General features: G+C 43.7%; 1 non-coding gene across 1 annotated transcript; it reads left to right on the forward strand.

The window, feature by feature from the left end:
- Nucleotides 1-4,119: 4,119 nt before the first annotated feature.
- On the forward strand, nt 4,120-4,283 carry LOC122678641. The gene has a single exon (XR_006336288.1). It is a non-coding gene; the product is annotated as a U1 spliceosomal RNA (small nuclear RNA).
- The last annotated feature ends 3,398 nt before the right edge of the window (nt 4,284-7,681 follow it).

Genomic DNA, 7,681 nt, shown 5'->3' on the forward strand with positions numbered 1-7,681 from the left:
GCCTGGCATGCTGAAGGCCACAGCGGTTGCAAAGAGGTGGACATGACTGAACAACATCTTCCTCAAAATGCTTTCTCCAAATACAGCCCCACAGGGATTAGGGGTCAACATATGAATTAGGTGGTGGTGGGTGCTGGTGGTGGTGATATACATTCAGTTCCTAACACCCTCCCCAGCCTTCTCCCCCCATGAAGGCATTTGCAGCTCTCAGCTCTAGTCCCTAGGAACGTCCCAGGCACTGGCTACTCAGATTCATCTCCCCATAGACTTTCTCCTTCTCTCTCTCTCTCTCTGACTCTACTGCCTGAGCTCAGGGCACAGCTGTTGACTGGCTGATTCTAAGAAGCCGTGGATTGACTTGCTTTCACCTGGATGAGTTTCAGAAGGGAGCAGAAATGTGGTCACTGAGGATTCTGGCTGCGGTGGCAGGCTAATGCTTCCCCAAAGATGTCCACATCTGAGTACCTGGAATCTGTGATTATGTTACTTGACATGGCAAAAGAGACTTTGCAGTGTGATTAAATTAAAGATCTTGAGATGGGCACTGCATGGAATCACAAAGGTCATATAGAGGGAGGAAAGAGAGTTGGTGTCAGAATAATGTGTTGTGAGAATAACTTGATCAGTTGTAACTAGCAGCCCATGAGAGTAGAATCTGGGCATCTTCTAGAGGCTGGACAAGGTAAACGGATTCTCCCCTAGCATCTCCAAGAACCACCACAACACAACTGTCACATTGATTTTAGCCCAGGGAGATGCATCTTGAACTTCTGACCTCCAGAATCATAAGATAAGAAATGTGTGTTGTTTTAAGGCACTAAATATGTAGTGACATGTAACAGTAGCAATAGGAAACTCCTACAGTGGACCTCGGTGAATAAAGAATATTTAAAACCACTTATGGTGGGAATCTGTTACCATACCTTTAGACCAATTACTCTATCCCCAGAAATGGGAACTTTCAAGCTATTTAATTCTCAGTGAAGAAAATGTAAATAATACTGGATGAGGTACAACCATCCCCATATAAGAGGCTGAAACCTCGCTTGCACTCAGGGATAAACGCCTAGTATGCTCCAAGACAGGGTTGTGCATGCCTGGTCTATTTGACACAGGGTTGCACTGTGTCAAATGGGGCACTGAATTTATAATGTTCTTCACTGGGCTAGCTGCAGGGCTGTCCTTTGTTATATCTTGATCAACTACTATCTGAACCCCCCTTTCCCTTGATGAGGAATTTTCCATATTCTGCAACTTCTAAGGATCACACACTTAGTTTTCTGAGGGGCTAAGATGTGGATCTATTACCAGGAACTGGCCACTCCCTACAAGTTACAAATACTCCAGCATTTAATAGGAGGTGAGAGACACAGGAGTGGGCCCTGGGATAATTCTTTCTGGCCACTACAACAGAAGAATCCCCCCACGACAAGATCTTTAGTTGAACACCAACCAGGTGCAGCAGAATTCATGGAACCACGGGTGGTGTCTAGTGCCCAGGCCCAACAGGGTCAGCTGTGCAGTTAGAGGGTTTGTCACTGAGCAGAAGGCACCAGTTTCCTTTCCATTTGGTTTGTGTGCTGGCTTTCATCAGCCTTTTTTCTTCCTCCCAGTTTGTATAAATTAATTCTCCAGTTTTCTGGAGATTCTCTAAGGTATTACTAGCCCTGGATTTAAGTTTATCTCACATGAAAAGAGCCAGAATCTATTTCTGATATTGCAGAGATAGAAATGGGGCGGGGCGGGGGAAGGGAGGCAGAAAGCAAGATTCTTCGTGGAAGTTAACTGCATGCTGAGTTCCTTTGCTGTTCGCTCCAAGATTTTCCAGAAGTCACCTTCCCCCTTAAACCAAAGGCACCTCAAGGATCAAGTTACTCCATTTCCCCGTGCTCTCTGGTCGGAAAACACAAGTTGGCTGTCTTCTCCAGCCTCCCACTTCTCTGCCCTCAGGTCTAACCCAGTCTTCTGCAGTAAGAGAAAACAAATAGACAAACCTCACTCTCCAAGCAAACCTCACTCTCTCACGTCATCTTTCTTGCCCTTATTTTAGTCATCAGTTTCTATTTCAGAGTCCTCATTTCTTGTATTCTGTATGGTAAGCAAAGGAAAAGCATGGTCCTTGGGATATCCTCAGAATGAAACAGGAAGAATCTGCACAGAAAACAAGTCCACCGAGTAGCACTTTGAGATGTAACCCGAAATCCGTATGTTTACACACATGAAATATACATATGCTTTTATTTTGTCTCTGTATTTCTATTCACTGTTTTCAGTTCAGTTCAGTTCAGTCTCTCAGTCATGTCCGACTTTTTGTGACCCCATGAATTGCAGCACGCCAGGCCTCCCTGTCCATCACCCACTCCCGGAATTTACTCAAACTCATGTCCATAGAGTTGGTGATGCCATCTAGCCATCTCATCCTCTGTTGTCCCCTTCTCCTCCTGCCCCCAATCCCTCCCAGCATCAGAGTCTTTTCCAATGAGTCAACTCTTGGCATGAGGTGGCCAAAATACTGGAGTGTCAGCTTCAACATCAGTCCTTCCAATGAACACCCAGGACTGATCTCCCTTAGGATGGACTGGTTGGATCTCCTTGCAGTCCAAGGGACTCTCAAGAGTCTTCTCCAAAACCACAGTTCAAAAGCATCAATTCTTTGGTGCTCAGCCTTCTTCACAGTCCAACTCTGACACCCATACATTACCACTGGAAAAACCATAGCCTTGACTAGACGGACCTTTGTTGGCAAAGTAATGTCTCTGCTATTTAATATGTTATCTAGGTTGGTCATAACTTTCCTTCCAAGGATTAAGTGTCTTTTAATTTCATGGCTGCAGTCACCATCTGCAGTGATTTTGCAGCCCCAAAAAATAAAGTCTGACACTGTTTCCACTATTTCCCCATCTATTTCCCGTGAAGTGATGGGATCGAATGCCATGATCGTAGTTTTCTGAATGTTGAGCTTTAAGCCAACTTTTTCACTCTCCTCTTTCACTTTCATGAAGAGAATTTTTAGTTCTTCACTTTCTGCCATAAGGGTGGTGTCATCTGCATATCTGAGGTTATTGATATTTCTCCCGGCAATCTTGAGTCTAGCTTGTGCTTCATCAAGTCCAGCGTTTCTCATGATGTACTCTGCATATAAGTTAAATAAGCAGGGTGACAATAGACAGCCTTGATGTATTCCTTTTCCTATTTGGAGCCAGTCTGTTGTTCCATGTCCAGTTCTAACTGTTGCTTCCTGACATGTTTTTACAACTTATTTATTACTTAAAAACTTTTGCATCAGTGTAACACACGATCCCTAAATTTCTCTCGTCGGCGTGCAATCCAGCCCGAAGGGTCAGACTCCGAGGAGGCTGGCAAAATCCGTCCGGATCTCCATGTATGTGTATGGCTGAATCCCTTCGCTATTCACCTGAAACTACCACAACATTGTTAACTGGCTATACCCAAATAAAAAATAAAAATTTTAAAGTGCAAAGAAATAAAAAAACCCATGTATGTCTCATTTAAACAGTGAAGGTTATATTGCTGAGTCGTGTTGGACTTTTTGCAAGCCCATAGATTGTAGCCTACCAGGATCCGCCGTCTATGGATTTTTTTCAGACAAGAGTATTGGAGTGGGTTAGCCATTTCTTCAGGGGACCCTCGCGACCTAGGAATCGAACCCGGGTTTCCCGGATTGTAAACTGACGCTTTACCGCCTGAGCCACCAAAGACGCCCCAGGTCTTTTCTATCGTTGTAAGTATGTCCATTGCTAACGTTGATGAAGTCATGACGTCACTTCCCGTCACAGGGGACTCGCCATTGGTCATCTCCACAGGGGTGGGTTGGGTTGAAGAAGAGGAGCCGCCTTAGAGGTCCCGAATGGGGTTGGTTTATGTAAATCTTGCAGCGAAGTGGTCCTGTTCCTAGCGAGCCACTTCACTCGTTACGGAAATTTTCATGAGATTTTGTTGGATATGTTTTTTTAGAAGAGTTATTTGGAGGGACTGAGGGGTGTGGGAAAGGAGAGGGTGCGGAGGATAGTGGAAGAACTGCGGGGAAACGGCAAAGTCAGCGTGTGTGTACAGTGAACGTGTCTAAGGCTGTGCGGGGGGCAGGGGGAAGGTCAACTCATACTTACCTGGCAGAGGAGATACCATGATCAAGAATGTGGTTCTCCCAGGGCGAGTCTCACCCATTGCATTCCGGGTGTGTTGACCTCTGCGATTTCCTCAAATAGGGGAAACTCGACTGTATAATTTATGGTAGTGGGGGACTGCGTGTGCGCTTTCCCCTAATAACTAAGTAATAACTGCAGACTTAATCCATGTTTCCTTGGCAGTGATTTAGTTATTCAGTTGTATCTGACTTTTGCGGTTCCCACGGAGTGTAGTTTGCCAGGCTTCTCTGTGAGATTTTTTCAAGGCAAAAATACTTGAGTGGGTCACTATTTTTTTCCCCAGGGAATCTTCTTAACCTGGAAATCACACTCGGGTCTCCTCGCATCACGTGGCCCAAGGACTGCAGTTTCAGCTTCAATACTGGTTCTTCCAATAAACACCATGAACTGATCTTCTTTAGGATGAACTCGTTGGATCTCCTTGCAGTCCAAGGGACCCTCAAGAGTCTCTCCAACACCACATTTCAAAATCATCAATTCTTCAGCACTCAGCTTTCTTTATAGTCCACCTCTCACATCCATACATGACCACTGGAAAAACCATAGCCTTGACTAGACAGACCTTTGCTGGCAAAGTAATGTCTCTGCTGTTTAATATGCTATCTAGGTTGGTCATAACTTTCCTTCCAAGGAGTAAGTGTCTTTTTATTTCATGGCTGCAATCACCATCTGCAGTGATTTTGGAACCCAGAGAAATAGCCACTGTTTCCACTGTTTCCCCATCTATTTGCCATGAAGTGATGGCACTGAATGCCATGATCTTAGTTTTCTGAGTGTTGAGTTTTAAGCCAACTTTTTCACTCTCCTCTTTCACTTTTATCAAGAGAATTTTTAGTTCTTCACTTTGTGCCATAAGGGTGGTGTCATCTGCATATCTGAGGTTATTGATATTTCTCCCTGCAATCTTGATTCTAGCTTGTGCTTCATCAAGTCCAGCGTTTCTCATGATGTACTCTGCATATAAGTTAAATAAGCAGGGTGACAGTATACCGCTTTGATGTCCTCCTTTTCCTATTTGGAACCAATCTGTTCCATGTCCAGTTCTAACTGTTGCTTCCTGACCTGCATACAGGTTTCTCAAGAGGCAGGTCAGCCAATCTTTAAGAAATTGAATGAAGGGGTGTGATTACTTTTGAGACACCTCAGACAAAACTTCTACTGAGATACTTGCAGTCGTTGTTCACTCACTCAATGATGTCTGATTTCTTTGCAAGATGTTTGCTAGTCGTGACACTTTGTGTGAAGTCTTTAGTTGTTGTTTGACAAATGCAGACCTCAAAAGATTTTAGTGGGAACCTGTGTTCTGTACCATGTAGAACTCTTTTAGAATCTTAATGGTTATTTCACAACTTGAGTTCAGAGGGTCCCCACACCCATATACAATTAATAGAAACTAAGTTTACTGAACTGCTGAAACCACAAAGTCAGACTGGGGACATTAAACAGAGATTTTCAGGAGACTTGGTATCAGGTGAAGAAGGACAGGGAGTGATCCCTGAGAGATGGGAAACAATGGCTCCAGTGGCTCCAACTGATTGCGTGGAGAGTTCCCAAGCGAGGCACCAGGAGCAAACTGAAAACCAGCCCAGTGGACCTTGCTGAGTTGAGGACAAGTTCCTGGATGTCAAAGGAGCTAGAGTGCATAGGACAAAGTCCCAGGGAGGAGAGAGATGCTGAGGGTAGTCAGGAGAGCCCTGCAAAGGAGGCTCCTCCAGAGGGCAGCAAAGTACTGATCAGTGCAGCCCTGGGAGAAAACTCCCCAAAGTCAGGGGGAAAGCTTCCACAGGCTCAGACAGAACAGAGAGCCTGGCACTCACAGTCATGCTTGCCCTCAACAGGTAGACTAGGAAATACTAATAATAACCTTGTAATTAAGGAGATCGTGGAGTGGAGTGCTCAAGGAAGTCTTAGCTCAGTAGCAGGAATTTCTTATCCCTAGACTGAGTGTTCAGCTGCTCCAGACCATTTAGCAAATCATAAAAGCAAGACCTGAGACCGTCAAACTGTTTACAAATAACTTAAGGGCAACCCTGAACAAAACTCAACATTTATAGGAACACAAAACTATCTAGCACCCAACAAGATAACATTTACAATGTCTGGCATTCCATCCGATTTGGAGGTATCCAAAGAGGAAGGGGAAATGACTCACAATGAAGGGACACATTGATCATTTATGAGTGACCGAGAGCTGACACAGATGTCAGAATAACCAGGGAAGGACATTTAAACTTTTGTTCCAACTATATTCCAGTCAAAGCTATGTTTTTTCCAGTGCTATGTGCTTAGTTGTGTCAGCTCTGCAGACCCCATGAACTGTATGTAGCCCTCCAGGCTCTTCTGTCCGTGGGGATTCTCCAGGCAAGAAAACTGGAGTGGGTTGCCATGCCCTCCTTCAGGGAATCTTCCCAACCCAGGGATCGAACCCATGTCTCCCGCATTGCAGGTGGAGTCAAAAATTTCAGCAAATAAGAAGATTGCCTCAAAATCACACAAAGAACATTGGGAAATGTAAAATGGCATCCATATTTTGAATTATTCTGAACAAAGCATTTGTAGACACATACACATGGAAAAAACTTCAATATTTTACCTAAGAAATTCAGGACATGAGATAGAAGTAGACAGGAAAGAAGAAATGAGAAATTGGAACTGGCAGAAATTAAAAAAAAATTGAAGGTAAGGAAAATTCTTTGGGAAAAAAAAGGCTAAATGACAAGGTACATAGAGAACATATTTATCTAAACTAATATGGGACACTGCATTAAAAATGAAAGCATCAAACAGAATAGAAATGAACAAAAGATAGTGAGAAAGGATCGGAGGGAAAGTTATAGATACCTAGGGGAAACAGACCTGGAATGGTCAGTTCTAAGACCTATCCTAGTAGAGCTGAAAGACTTGCTTTCTAAAAGAAAACATGTCCTGAAGCTCCAGATCACCCTTTGTCCTCAGTGAAAAAAAAATCAATTTGCATTCTACATCTCAGCAGAACATACAATGTAAGACAATATTTACTTTTCAAAAATCAATAGAACTCATTGTGGATAAGTTCTTTTTATTGAGCCAAGGTGTCTGTACTGAATCAAAGCAACAGAAGAAATGTATTAGGTATATCAAACTTAAGAAGTCCTCAGACCATCATGAGAAATCTTTAAAGATGAACTCTACTCATCAAGAATTGACAGGAAACTGAGTTTTGTACATCTGGTCATCACTGAATATATGTGATTGTAGATTGATTAAGCCACTGTGTTGTGGGCCCTGCTCTGGGGGCAGCCTAGGTACACCCTCAAACTTCTGCAGGGAGGCTGCTAGTACTCCCAGAGTGGGACAGCCATCCTGTGCCACCAGGGGGTCGAAAGGACCCAGTGGGCCCCTCCTCCAGCTCCTACCTCTACCCTACCAACTAGCACATTAACAAAAAAAGGTAGGGAAAATATGGTATATAAAGGGCATACATTTGATTGGGTTGAAATAATGCAATAAGGTAATAATACTATAAGGTAGGTAAA

Source organism: Cervus elaphus, chromosome 20 (genome assembly GCF_910594005.1).
Source record: "Cervus elaphus chromosome 20, mCerEla1.1, whole genome shotgun sequence".
In the NCBI taxonomy this organism is placed as follows: Eukaryota; Metazoa; Chordata; class Mammalia; order Artiodactyla; family Cervidae; genus Cervus; species Cervus elaphus.